The following is a 14,788-nucleotide window of genomic DNA, read 5'->3' on the forward strand; positions in this document are numbered from 1 at the left end:
CTCCGAACCTCCACGTGGTGTGGCCTGGTTGGCACTAACGGGTGGTGTGCTCTCTTGTTGAGTACTAAGGTTGGGACTTGCCAACTCAAAGTTCCCATGGGAACCAGGAAGTCAACAATAACAGCTACCAAGCACCAGGAAATTTCTCTTTCAGATATCAGGTTACAAGATAGTACACACACAAATGACGATACGTTAGACACAGATACCTAGCTCTAAGAGCTATTAAATCACCAGGAAATTCTCTTCCAGCTTTCAGGTCCCATCGAAGTCACCCACCACAGGGCTAGGGATTCCAATTCGCTCATCCTGACTACAAGGACACACTGATAATGAGTAGTCTTGGCACTTCTCCCTCCAGTAACCACTTTTCAGGTCTTTTCAGTTAAGACAGCTAATGCGTAAGGGCTGACACACGCTAGACACAGGCTCGTGATAAGACAGAATTAGGGATTTCAACTCTGACTACGAGGACACAATGATAACGAGAATTCCTGGAACTTCTTCCTCCAGTAACCACTTTTCAGGGGACCGGGTTAGCTTTGCCACACTCTTTATTGAAGTGTGACTGGACGCTCTACAATCATCTAGTAGCAGCAGAGTTTGACTGACATCCTTACTGGTTCTATTCAGTTTCTACAGCGGAAGTTCTCAACACTCGAATCAGTTCATCTCGGACATCCTGCAGAGATGCTTTATCACAGCCTGCCCCATTACACGGGGAACCCTTAGATCTACAGTACCCTGGTGGACAGCTTAGCTCATTAAAGCATAGTGGACCTCTTTATTTCTGAGACGCAAAGCTAACCGGACCAGGAATAAACATCAATGCAATGCTTAGGGGATGCAAATAGGACATACAACGTTTAACGATTTACTCGAACTTTTGATTCATTTTTAAGCTCGACGTTACATGGGATCAATTCAGGACAGATATTCCTTCTTCAGGTTCATTGAGGAAATCGTACCCGCTATTTGCGTTATACATGGCAAGTATCTGGACTAATGATAACTTAGGATCTCAATCAATCATAAATTCCTCTCAGATTCCCAGGCTGCATTTAAAGCCCTTAACAGCACCAATTTTAACTCCAGGTTCGTTCTGAACATCTCAGACCAACTCAACTCGCTAGGTTTTCTCATCGAGTAGAACTTTGTTCCAGGACATGAAGGAGTATACGGTAAAGAACTATAATCAACACCCAAATAAAAGATTACCTCTTCAATCTCCATATCAAGAAGTATAAACAGGTGGCACTCAGTGATAAAGGAAAAACCCCACTAACATTTTTCCTCAACAAAAACAGGTACAATAAAATTAACATCACAGGTACTCACATCAGATGGCTAACATGGCTACTATCAGGACACAGCCCACTAGCATACTTCCAGACGGTAGCAAACAACTCCAATTTCGAAACACAAGACTGTGAACACTGCCCAGGGGAAGCAGAAACATCACAACACTTCCTATGTGAATGCATCCAGCTGATGACAACTAGAATGAGGATATTTGGTAAACCCATCCTAACAATTGAGGAACTCATCAATAGTAAACTCGACCACATTATCAAATTCGTGGAACAGTCAACAAGGTTTGACAGAGACGATCTATTTGGATAAGCATCTAGGACATACACCAAGGTTCATAAACAATCATACACTAGACCCACACAGGACTATCTCAGATAGTGACACATATTCAGGTGTGGACCATGCTCGGAAGTCCCTCGCCTGCCCGCCAAAGAAGAACATCTGAAGTGGGTTTGCTCTGAGCAAGGTAGTAACAGCTTCGAGACTCCAGAGGTCTGTTGCGTTGATATCTATTATTCTATGTTTTTGTATATACTTAGGGAGTCCTGGAGTGTGGCTAGCAGGAGTCACACTCTGTGGGCACGGCGAGAAGGCCTCCCTCTTCACTAGGAGGCCAGAAACCGTTGACCAAAACAGAGAGAGAGAGACCTGGTTACCTGGTTACCTGGTTACCTGGTTACCTGGTTACCTGGTTACCTGGTTACCTGGTTACCTGGTTACCTGGTTACCTGGTTACCTGGTTACCTGGTTACCTGGTTACCTGGTTACCTGGTTACCTAGTTACCTGGTTACCTGGTTACCTGGTTACCTGGTTACCTGGTTACCTTAAACAATGTTTACATACCTGCCAATCATAGATGGTAGGAGCAAACAAGCAGTTCTCACAGATAGACTTCTTGGGAAGTTGCAGTTCGGCACAAGTTCCATTCTCAGCAGCTTTACAGACCGTATCACACCCAACACCTTCACAGGTAGCAGTGCAGAGCGTGTTGTTAAAGCAGGTAGAGACACAGTCCTTACCTTTACAGTTAGCAGTACAGTTAGCAGTGTTTCTACAGATAGCCTTACATTTTTCACCGGAGCACATGACTTTCTGAGCCGCGCTCTGGGACCCAACCAGTTCATCACCCAGTGCAGTGCAGTTGTACCCTTCACAGGCAGACCTAGAGTACTTACTCTTGACAACTGACACTGTACAGTTCTCACCTTTACACGTGGCTCTGATTCCCTCACTGTTGGTTACTGTGACAACAGCGTTCTTGTTCCCCCCATAAGTGTCAACCTCCACATCTACACTATCACTCACTGTAACAGTTGCTTCATGTATCTGGGGCATGACAAAGTACAAGTTCTCTTTACCCTTATCTACAGTAACACCACAACCCTTGCCTCCACAGGTGACAATACTCTCCACACTTGACGTGTCCTTGATAGAGCAGTAGTCAGCTGTACAGTTGGTAGTGTCCTTCCTCCCAGAGGAGATGTCTAGGTGACAGTACGGACTGGTGCACGTGTAGGAGTTGTAGGACCCGTTCTTAGAGGTGAGTTTACATGAGTCATCCAGTGAGGTAGCATCAGGACAGCTCACCTCAAACTTGTTTTGGTAGTTCACCAAATCTTCTTCTCCTTCTCCTACTGTCAGTTTATCAACCGTTACAGCTGCTTTGTTTCCTTTAACAGAGAATGTTGATAAACTAGCTCCCTCACTGAGTACACTACTCCCTGTACCTGTAGAGGGTTCTTGTGTCAATCAGCTAGGGATGATGAGGTACCTTGACGGATGTTACTCGTCTAAATTTCTTCGAAGTAGCGCGCCGCTTTCTTCTCGAAATCGTATATGGCCCGATGGCAAGTGCTACGAAGTAGTATCATATAGTATTATTATATATAATAAAGTGGTGTCAATGATAGACGGTGTGTAAGTGTGAGTGTGGACCGAGGAAAAGTTTAATTTTTAATGTGAAATATCAAAAGCGGAAACAACAGAGTTTTGAGGTACCTGTAACACTAACAGTACTACTGGAGGTGCCAGAAGCGGTGAGAGCGCATCCCTTACTTGGCTCCACACATGAAGTGTCGGTTTTGAGGAAGTTACTTAAAGCTCTAGAGATTGCGTAGGAGCAAGCTTTTACGGGGTTGGTGATATCATAGAAGTCAGAAGTGCAGGTGCCATCCTGTTTACAGTGCACAATAACACATATGTTAAGGGAACCTGATAAAATGCAAAACTATAAAATCATGATTAGTATAGCGCCCGCCCCCGTCTAGAAAAGAAGCACAATTACAAAATTATTTAAACAAGCAAAATAAATTCATTGTTAAAGTTTTGCAAAAATTCTCGTCCAAAAAGGGGCCGAAAGCAATTTCAATAAACTTCATATTTTACCGGGGCTGATAACAGTCAGAGGGACCGTGTTGGAGATGATACTTACCGGGGCTGATAACAGTCAGAGGGACCGTGTTGGAGATGATACTTACCGGGGCTGATAACAGTCAGAGGGACCGTGTTGGAGATGATACTTACCGGGGCTGATAACAGTCAGAGGGACTGTGTTGGAGATGATACTTACCGGGGCTGATAACAGTTAGAGGGACCGTGTTGGAGATGATACTCCCCCCAGGGAAAGTATCTGTCTTATCATAGGTTATATTGCAGTAATAATATCCCTTATCTCCTGCTGTTAACTTAGTGAAACTGAGCGTGGTCACGTGGTCGGTTCCAGGAGTTGTGTCAGCGTGTACTCCGTACTTCACAAACTCTCTCACGGATGGTACTGTGGCTGGATTTACACAGGATTAAGATGAAATAATAAGTTCACTATCGTAAATTTTCATAATTGTACACAATATGCAATTGAATAGGTAAACAAATTGCAATCATTATCCAAATGTGTTTGAATTCAGTGCCAGGGTCAGCCTTAAGACCTTGCTTAGATTCTTACCTGTGTCTGTTATCTCTCTGTACCACTCCACTGTGCCGGTCTCACTATTGGCTGATATGGTACAGTTGAGTGCGTGGGGCATCCCCTCTACCACTGATCCTGAAACTGGCTGTACCTTGTAGGCTAATATCCCTCCAGTTCCTGATCCTGATATTGTGAAGGCGGGACTGGCGTTTATCACGGCAGAACACTTAAACGCAGTGGCTAGACTCTCGCTGTTCATCTTAGCCTTGGGTATACTTAACTTTATAATTTTCTGCCCGTTGACAAACACATTAGAAATTGCTAGCCCAGCTGTATTAGCACTTGCTGCAGTGTACTCTGTCTCACCCCAAGTGAACCTCGGGTCACTCACCCTTAAGTAGGTGTTACTGATGGCACACACCACAATCAGATCAACTCCTCCCACAATCCAAACTTGGTTCATGGTTATCGTAACCAGGGACACGTTAGCAACACTCCACACGGATAGCTTAGTATCACTGTTACCAGAGTGGGATAAGTCAAATGAACAGTTCCAGCTAGTGTTAAAAGGCGGGGATCCTATCAGAGTAAAGTGAAGAGTATTATCGGAGAAGGTAATGGGAGTAGTCTCACTGTTGTTGGAGGGGGTTGCTGTCCATTTCAACTCTTTCTGCTCCCAGACAGGGTTCGAAACTGTATCGTATTTACTTTCATCAGACTTCTCTGGTAGGATTACTGAACAAGCAATACTAGTGGTACCTCCGCTGCTTGTCACTGTACTGACAGATCCTACCTAAGATAAGCTCGGGCTAGTCTCAGTGGCGTAACGAAGGGCCCCGCTGACCCCGCTGTGCAGGGGGGGGGGGGGGGGGGGGGGGGCGCCGTCTTAGGGGGGCGTCATTCGAATGTGGGACAATTTCGAAAAACTTAACTACAGTACTAGCAAAACTGCGCGTTTTGCTCTAGAAACACACTTTTTTAGAGATTTTACCGGCGTATCCTCAAAAATCACCTATTTTGTTCAATTTTAGGGAGGGGTGCCAAAAGGGGAGGGGCGCCTACAGCGGGGGGGGGGGGGGGCCGCTTTTTCAGCGGGGGGGGGGGGGGGGGGGGGTGCACCACCAGGCAAAGTTATGCCACTGGCCAGTCGTACTTTTAGAATTGACGGTATCATACGTACAAAACGTATCATACGTACAAAACGTATCATACGTACTTTAAATTTGTATTGAGGAGTACAATCTGAAGGGAAAAAAAAGCATGTCAAACCTATGATTGATCTTACCTCATAATCTGCAGCCGTGTAGGACATTTCTCCAACATCAGTGTCTTTGTTTTTAAGGAACCAGACTCGGAATGTTGTAGCATCTAATTTAGGACATTGGACTTTGTCCTCCATATCTGCTTCAGCTGGCACTTCCCAATCTAGCACCAGAACGTCGTTGCATATTATTTTCACGTGTTTGGTTGATTTAGAGATGGTCCAGGTTTTTGATTTGGCTTCAGGAACATTTGACATGGTGGGCCGGCCATCCTCATCAGTACAGCCCTCCACGTTGACTTTGTAGTCTGCTGGACTGAAAGGTTAAAGTTATTTTACCTGGGGACCCCATGGTATAATGTTCATAAACATAGAATAGTGATTCGGCGGAATGACAGGCTGGGCGCCGCCCAGTAAAATATATTGAAATTTGTAGAGTGTAGGTTGTTTGAAATTTGACGTTTAATAATTAATTGTTTTGAGATAACTAGAAATCACAGTTTTTCCATTTTTGAATAGCACTAACATAGATAACTTAAATGGAAAAACGTAAAATGATATATTACAGAAAAATGTCTGAAATATCAGAAATACCTCAATCACAATATTTCTGTTGGACTTAAATGTGTTTTGTAATTGCCACATAGATAGAAACTATAATACCTCCAACGTATGCGAGCCTTTGCATCATGTAAACTTGTTCGGTACCAGATATCAACATCAGGATCCTTCTCCGTCTTAAACTTCAACAGACTGTATGCGGAGTCTAATTTACCTTCTTCAGGTACCCTTGCTACCAGCTTATCCTTCACCTCATCCTCTATAATAGTGTAGTCAGCTATCTCTCCTGGGCTGATAAACTCCAACTTTGTATATGTTACTGTTGCACTGCCTGATGGGAAAGCTGTGAAAGTAGAATTTGTCATATAACTATGAATAGGAAAAGCAAACAAGGGGTCTTCAGATTTAATTGAACTAGTACTTACTGGACACAAGCACGAACAGAAGGAACAACACATGCACGGTAATCATTATCATACGAAATCAAGAATTAATTTTTCTGTTTAACCAAAAAATGATTATATGCCCTAAGCTACATTAAGATAGTAGAATATGCTTACTTCGCTTACTTAGTTACTTACATTTTCTTGAAGTATGCTTGCATAATACTACTGTTACTAATAATAATGCGTAACATTACTTCCGTATAGAAAATATATATGCCCATTTTAAGTGTAAACATTTCTCCACAAATGAAACAATCTGATGTGTGCGGCTTCTAGATGGGTAATCGTACTGTAGTGCGACACGTACTTTAGTGCAAATTCCGACAAAACCACCCTCTTTCGCACTACAGTACGTGTCGCACTACGATCCAGGTAGTGTACTCTAGTGCGACAGTGTCGATCTTGAAGGTTTCGTACCAGGGTACGTGTCGCACTAGAGTATGTGTCGCACTAGATGTGACTATTTGTATCCCAGGTCCCAGCTACTTTTTAATGCTTTTCGGAATGCGTTTTAAACCGGACTGGAACCAGAACCGAACGTTATTTGTTCGGTCAAATAACGTTCGATAAAGTATAATATAGTCCGAAGTAAAGAGTCTTCGCTCTCCTCGCGTTTTAAGATGGTATCTCTCTTGTCTCATATAGATTCTGTATTCCGAATTGTCATCAAGTGAACATTGAAAAATAAGTAATAAGTAAGTAACTGGTAACCCTGGTAACTGGTAACCCTGGTAACTGGTTACCCTGGTAACTGGTTACCCGTACAGTATGGGCTGCGGTGTAAAGGTTAGCTGACCGGTGAAATTGAGTGCAACATCCGTAAACTAGGAGGTGCGCTACCTGCGGTAAACTGCAGTGTTAGATAAGTTGCTATACACTGTTGTTTATTGAAATACATCACGCCTGTGCTTGTATACGCTATGATATACGGAGGTATTGTTTCTGAGATGAAACAGCTTCATTTTCTCGTTTTTGTTCTTATAGTTTACTTCGCTGAAAGGTTGGTTTTAAATGCTTTAGGTCATAGACTAGAGTCCCAACGACAAAATCATATCACAACAATGACATGGCTATGCCGTCAGAATTCTAGTAAATGACCAATTTTTATTTATTTCAGTTAAAAGTATTTTTGGTTAGTGTTGGTTAGTGTTGATCCAATTTTAGGTTTTTAACAAAATTGGTTAAAATCACAATAAAATTCAGAAAGAAAAACTGTATAAATTGTAAAGATTTGGATGACATTGATTATGGATCTTATACTGCCCAAGGGTAAAAGCTTAAAACTATATACATTCATATCTTTTAACACTCGCTACTATAATTAAAAGATAAACTATATTACTGCATACAAATACAAACAATTTCACACATTAATAATAATATGGGCCATCAGAATTCAGATATCATGCATCTTTAAAAAATATAATCCGATTGAGCCTTAAATTTATCCGTTTATTTTTACATTGCAAACCATTTGTCACTGATACGTCTTTTCGCAGCTACAGAGGAGTTCCAGAGGGTCCAAAATCTCTGATTTGTAAGACCAGAAACCCTTACCAGCTCCAGTATCGGTGGGTAGTTTCACACTCTCATTACACTTATAACTTTATAACTTAATAACTTTATAACTTTATAACTTAATAACTTCATAACTTTATAACTTTATAACTTTATAACTTAATAACTTTATAACTTTATAACTTTATAACTTTATAACTTTATAACTTTATAACTTTATAACTTTATAACTTTATAACTTTATAACTTTATAACTTTATAACTTTATAACTTTATAACTTTATAACTTTATAACTTTATAACTTTATAACTTTATAACTTTATAACTTTATAACTTTATAACTTTATAACTTTATAACTTTATAACTTTATAACTTTATAACTTTATAACTTTATAACTTTATAACTTTATAACTTTATAACTTTATAACTTTATAACTTTATAACTTTATAACTTTATAACTTTATAACTTTATAACTTTATAACTTTATAACTTTATAACTTTATAACTTTATAACTTTATAACTTTATAACTTTATAACTTTATAACTTTATAACTTTATAACTTTATAACTTTATAACTTTATAACTTTATAACTTTATAACTTTATAACTTTATAACTTTATAACTTTATAACTTTATAACTTTATAACTTTATAACTTTATAACTTTATAACTTTATAACTTTATAACTTTATAACTTTATAACTTTATAACTTTATAACTTTATAACTTTATAACTTTATAACTTTATAACTTTATAACTTTATAACTTTATAACTTTATAACTTTATAACTTTATAACTTTATAACTTTATAACTATAACACTGCAATTCTGATTGCACAAATACCAAAGGGCTGACATGTAGTAATATATCTTATAAATGGCAATTTAGAATCAAGGGTCAGATATACAAATACATGAGAACCATAAACTCTTCCAAAGAGCTAATCCATCCACCTTAGCAGTCATACAGTGTAATATGGTAACTTATTTTACACTACATAGCTCACTGCAGCTTGGTATTATATAATAGTGAGAAATGTTAGTATTCTACTGTGAGGTAAGCAAGATATTTCAACTTTATGATTGTTATTCTTCCAGTATAAAAAATAAATTTTCAAAAAAGATTAAACAAATTTCAGGAAGGATCTACCCTGGGGAGAAGACATTGTACGGGATCTTAACCTGGACGATATAACAGATGGTAGGGCTACTGTGTTAGCTCTTCACACGGTTAGATTATCATAGTTTTAAACTAATTACAACACTACAAATCTATTACATTTATTGAGAATTATGTAATGTAATGCGATGGAAATATTTTAAGCGGGCATATCCTGTCCAAACCCAGGATGCACGACATAAAGAATTCGTTTTAACTTGTTTGTATGAAAAGCATTAATATTATTGATATAAAGTTTATAAACGTTCTAACGAGGACGGCAAGTTTCCATAAACGATATTTTATGATCGGCGCCGATAATCGCTTATTGAGCGCTTTTTCGGCGCTTTTTTTTAAAAAACCGTTTACAATCGCTTTTTTTACGATTATAAACGGTTAAAAAAATCGCTTATAATCGACTATAATTGGTGTCATAATTCAAAAAAGCGCTTTTTTGAATTATGACACCAATTATAGTCGATTATAAGCGATTTTTTTAACCGTTTATAATCGTAAAAAAAGCGATTGTAAACGGTTTTAAAAAAAAAGCGCCGAAAAAGCGCTCAATAAGCGATTATCGGCGCCGATCATAAAATATCGTTTATGGAAACTTGCCACGAGGACTATAAAACATTAACAATATTAGAAAGAAACATTAGCAGTAATAGAATAAAAATTAGCAAAATCGTACATATCGATTTACTCCAGCCTTTAGAAAATGATACTAAACTAATAAAGAAAGTGCTTATTGTTTATATTTATTTGGTTGGACACACAGTAAGTAAACACACAAGGTTCCGGTTGAAATATTCGTAGAAAAACTACATCATGAGACCTGAATATACGTAAGTCAGTAAACTTTTATGAACTAAAAACAGACCAATGTCTGAAAACTCGCCAAAATAGGGAATCAAAATCCAACTTATTGTTTATATTTATAATATGATATAGAACAGTGGAATATAAAGTAAACGCTACCATATACGGTAATGTTACCATAATAACACTACCATATAAGGTACTGATATCTGGATATTATCCGGTTGGAAGAGACAAGGACAAGTGAAACAAGGAAGTTAGGAGTAAGGGCAAATTTTCGGCGTCAACGCCATCTTCAGGCTCAAATTATTTGTTATATAGTAGTGTTGAAAGTATTAAATATTTTAATACTTTCAACACTACTATATAACAAATAATTTGAGCCTGAAGATGGCGTTGACGCCGAAAATTTGCCCTTACTCCTAACTTCCTTGTTTCACTTGTCCTTGTCTCTTCCAACCGGATAATATCCAGATATCAGTATTTCAATCATGAGACTAATAAACAGCGAACTACTCCGTTATTTGATAGACCATATAAGGTAATATTACCATAATAACACTACCATATAAGGTAATGTTACCATAATAACACTACCATATAAGGTAATGTTGATTGTTCACTATTTCAGGCGCACTGTCTCTACTGCACGACACAAGCTAAGTATTTGGGTAACATGGCACGTGATTTACAAGAGTACGGTACTAATATCAGCATCGTTATCATCAACCGAGCAGGTGGGTCTTTAACCGAGCAGGTGGGTAAATACTAAATGTGTCACAAATCCGATGCTTTGAAGTATAACTCAGCACAGAGACATTCAGACTCAAAACCAACTGTTAGGAGGATATTTCGATTTGAACTACTAAAAACTTAATAACTTAATAGCAGCTAAAATAGTAGCTTATATAACAGTGGATATACTAGTACTATAAATAAAGTGTGACGGATTAGTTTGCGAACAATTGCGATGATTAATATTTATATTTGTCGGTATATTCGTTCCAAAGAAGTTTTGATGTGCCATAAAATTAGATCCTTGGGTTGATTGTTAACTTTATATTTTACATTTTCAAAATAACATGTTTTTATTATCAATATCATCATCTGACTAATACTATGACAGGATACGAAGATTACATAGATTATTACATGCGGCACATCAAGATGTTTGACCATGTGTATTTTATGCAAGATAACTGGGAAACTAACGCTTGGAGAGACCTACGAGGTAAACAATAACAATAACAATAACAATAACAATAACAATAACAATAACAATAACAATAACAATAACAATAACAATAACAATAACAATAACAATAACAATAACAATAACAATAACAATAACAATAACAATAACAATAACAATAACAATAACAATAACAATAACAATAACAATAACAATAACAATAACAATAACAATAACAATAACAATAACAATAACAATAACAATAACAATAACAATAACAATAACAATAACAATAACAATAACAATAACAATAACAATAACAATAACAATAACAATAACAATAACAATAACAATAACAATAACAATAACAATAACAATAACAATAACAATAACAATAACAATAACAATAACAATAACAATAACAATAACAATAACAATAAGAATAACAATAACAATAACAATAACAATAACAATAACAATAACAATAACAATAACAATAACAATAACAATAACAATAACAATAACAATAACAATAACAATAACAATAACAATAACAATAACAATAACAATAACAATAACAATAACAATAACAATAACAATAACAATAACAATAACAATAACAATAACAATAACAATAACAATATTTAATCATTTAAATCATGATAAAGAAAAATATGTTCATGGGGATGATTTTTCAATTTCGCACTTAATTTCTAACCACCAATCAATGACTGATGAAAGGAAAACAACAAAGTATCCAGGGAGAAAAGATTATTTTATTTCATTCAGGAAGAAAGGATGATTTCTACATCTACGACACCTCACAGCGTTTAGTAAAGTACGCTACTGGTCGGAGTGTGTCTCTCACCAACTTTGGGTGGAAGGATGAACTGTACGATATGTTGAGTAGGTAATAAATTAGTAATTAATTAGTAGGTAATTAACAAACACGCACGTGACATTGACACGTGTATTTTATTAATTCTTTGGATTTGCTTAAGAGATTTAATTCATTGTAGAAGTACACTTGCCGTACATTTAAAAGCATCATTGGAAATATGGTAACAAAACTTAATGACCTACTTTTTATGGGCACACCAATTTCGATAAGTTACGTCCATTTGAGTGAGTTTTATTCCCCAGGTTAGGACAAGGAGGGTCTCCTTGTGATCAAGAAGAGGAAAGACAGAGAGAAGATAATTTACTTAGGTTTACAATGACTGAGAAAGGAAAAGAGTCTTTGCATGATAATACAAATTTGTTGAACAAATGTCATCTTTAACAACTTTAAATTTTTAATTATTTCCGAACTAATTTTTACAGAACCCAGAATACCCAGTTCCCTCAGGGAATCCGAGTTTATGTTTCCAAGGCTGGACCAGTGTGGGAAAATGGCAGATGTTTTACTTGACAGTTTGAGAGTACAATTGGGAACGGTCACCATTGTTTACTTTGTTGATGTGGGTGAATGTTATCTATCCATTATTCAGCTATATTAACCAAATTTTCATTAGAAATTATCTTATTTTCTCTTTGTAAATTACTGCAGTATATTATTTTCAGGCATCCGTCAGTTACAGCACATCTCAAGCAAAAGAACTAGGTTAGTTGAAAAGTTGTTTTTCAACTATATCCAACGGCTTCTCTGGCATTTACGTCATCATGTCTTACAAATTACTGTTATGGCAGGAATATGATTTTACATTCTCCCCCAGCAAAGCTAGAAGAAAGGTGGCAAGCAGAGAGACAGCCTGTAAAAGTAGTGATTATAAATGCAATAGGAAGTGAGGGAGAATTGGATGCTCTAACTAACGAAGTAATCACAACAAAGAGCTAATATTGCTTAGTTTTCCTGCGCAAAGAGCTAATATTGCTTAGCTTTCCTGCGCAAAGAGCTAATATTGCTTAGCTTTCCTGCGCAAAGAGCTAATATTGCTTAGTTTTCCTGCGCAAAGAGCTAATATTGCTTAGCTTTCCTGCGCAAAGAGCTAATTTTGCTTAGTTTTCCTGCGCAAAGAGCTAATGTTGCTTAGCTTTCCTGCGCAAAGAGCTAATATTGCTTAGTTTTCCTGCGCAAAGAGCTAATATTGCTTAGCTTTCCTGCGCAAAGAGCTAATATTGCTTAGTTTTCCTGCGCAAAGAGCTAATATTGCTTAGCTTTCCTGCGCAAAGAGCTAATATTGCTTAGTTTTCCTGCGCAAAGAGCTAATATTGCTTAGTTTTCCTGCGCAAAGCGCTAGTATTGCTTAGTTTTCCTGTGCAAAGAGCTAGTATTGTTTAGTTTTCCTGCGCCGTTTCTTTGCAAAACATTCTTTTTTTAAAACTTCAAAATTGTTGTTCTTTTTTTCTTGACTTGTAATAGCTCAACATAGTGATTACATCTGTCTTCAAACAGGTACATCAGATTTCCAAGACTGTCACAGACATATTGCAAGACTCAAATGATCAGCAGTTATTTTCTCAACTACAAGGTAGGAAGCTAACAGGAAGGTAACACGCAGCAAGGTTATCTGAACTCATGGTGGAACCTGTCGATCTCAAATTTAGCAGTAACCAGCTAGTAGCCGGGCAGTAACCAGCTAGTAGCCGGTCAGTAGCCAGCTAGTAGCCGGTCAGTAGCCAGCTAGTAGCCGGTCAGTAGCCAGCTAGTAGCCGGTCAGTAGCCGGTCAGTAGCCAGCTACTAGCCGGTCAATAGCCGGCTAGTAGCCGGTCAGTAGCCGGTCAGTAGCCAGCTAGTAGCCGGTCAGTAGCCAGCTAGTAGCCGGTCAGTAGCCGGTCAGTAGCCAGCTAGTAGCCGGTCAGTAGCCGGTCAGTAGCCGGTCAGTAGCCAGCTACTAGCCGGTCATTAGCCGGCTAGTAGCCGGTCAGTAGCCGGTCAGTAGCTAGCTAGTAGCCGGTCAGTAGCCAGCTAGTAGCCGGTCAGTAACCACTAGCCAGCTAGTAGCCGGTCAGTAGCCAGCTAGTAGCCGGTCAGTAGCCAGCTAGTAGCCGGTCAGTAGCCAGTTAGTAGCCGGTCAGTAGCTAGCTAGTAGCCGGTCAGTAGCCAGCTACGAGCCGGTCAGTAGCCAGCTACTAGCCTAGTATAATTGTACCTATTTGCCGTTATCATTATTGAGATTGAATGGTAATGATAATCGGATACTTGCTCAGCGTTTCGTGACGACATACTTATCTACGACGGAAGTAAGAGACTGATGTTCTACAACAGGTCCCCAAAGAGTGACCTGTTGAACAATGGATGGAGATCTGAGCTCAGCAAGCTCATCCAATCTGGGGATACATTCTGCTCAGATTTCCAAATGAGGTGATCCTGCTTGAGGAATTGTTTTCAGACTATATTTTATTTACTTTTAATGAAATATGATAGATTTTCGTTCAATATTTGTCACTTATCCATTTTAGAGAGCTGAAATGCAAAAAGGCCGAGGATTGGACATACAATGAAATTCCTTTCCACTGGATGACCTTTCAGAGATTTACAGTGCTGTCTATTCTGAAGGTAACTATAGAGGAATTTATATGTTGACAGACTCCGACTAAAATCAAACAATATTTTCAGAAATTAATTTGATTTGCTTCAATAATTATGTTTTTCAGGAAG

The 14,788-nt window shown here is 38.0% G+C and overlaps 1 protein-coding gene across 2 annotated transcripts in view; it reads right to left on the reverse strand.

Annotated features, from left to right (window-relative positions):
* The window catches only part of LOC134824607 (neuroblast differentiation-associated protein AHNAK-like), a 92,494-nt gene extending 82,171 nt beyond the window's left edge, over positions 1–10,323 (reverse strand). For both annotated transcript variants that reach the window (XM_063836535.1, XM_063836532.1), the window contains exon 1: positions 10,294–10,323. The gene's annotated coding sequence lies outside the window, so the exon portion shown is untranslated. The remainder of the gene's footprint in view (positions 1–10,293) is intronic.
* Between the last annotated feature and the right edge of the window lie 4,465 nt (positions 10,324–14,788).

Source organism: Bolinopsis microptera, chromosome 12, assembly GCF_026151205.1.
Source record: "Bolinopsis microptera isolate Bmic1 chromosome 12, MBARI_Bmic_1.0, whole genome shotgun sequence".
Classification (NCBI taxonomy): Eukaryota; Metazoa; Ctenophora; class Tentaculata; order Lobata; family Bolinopsidae; genus Bolinopsis; species Bolinopsis microptera.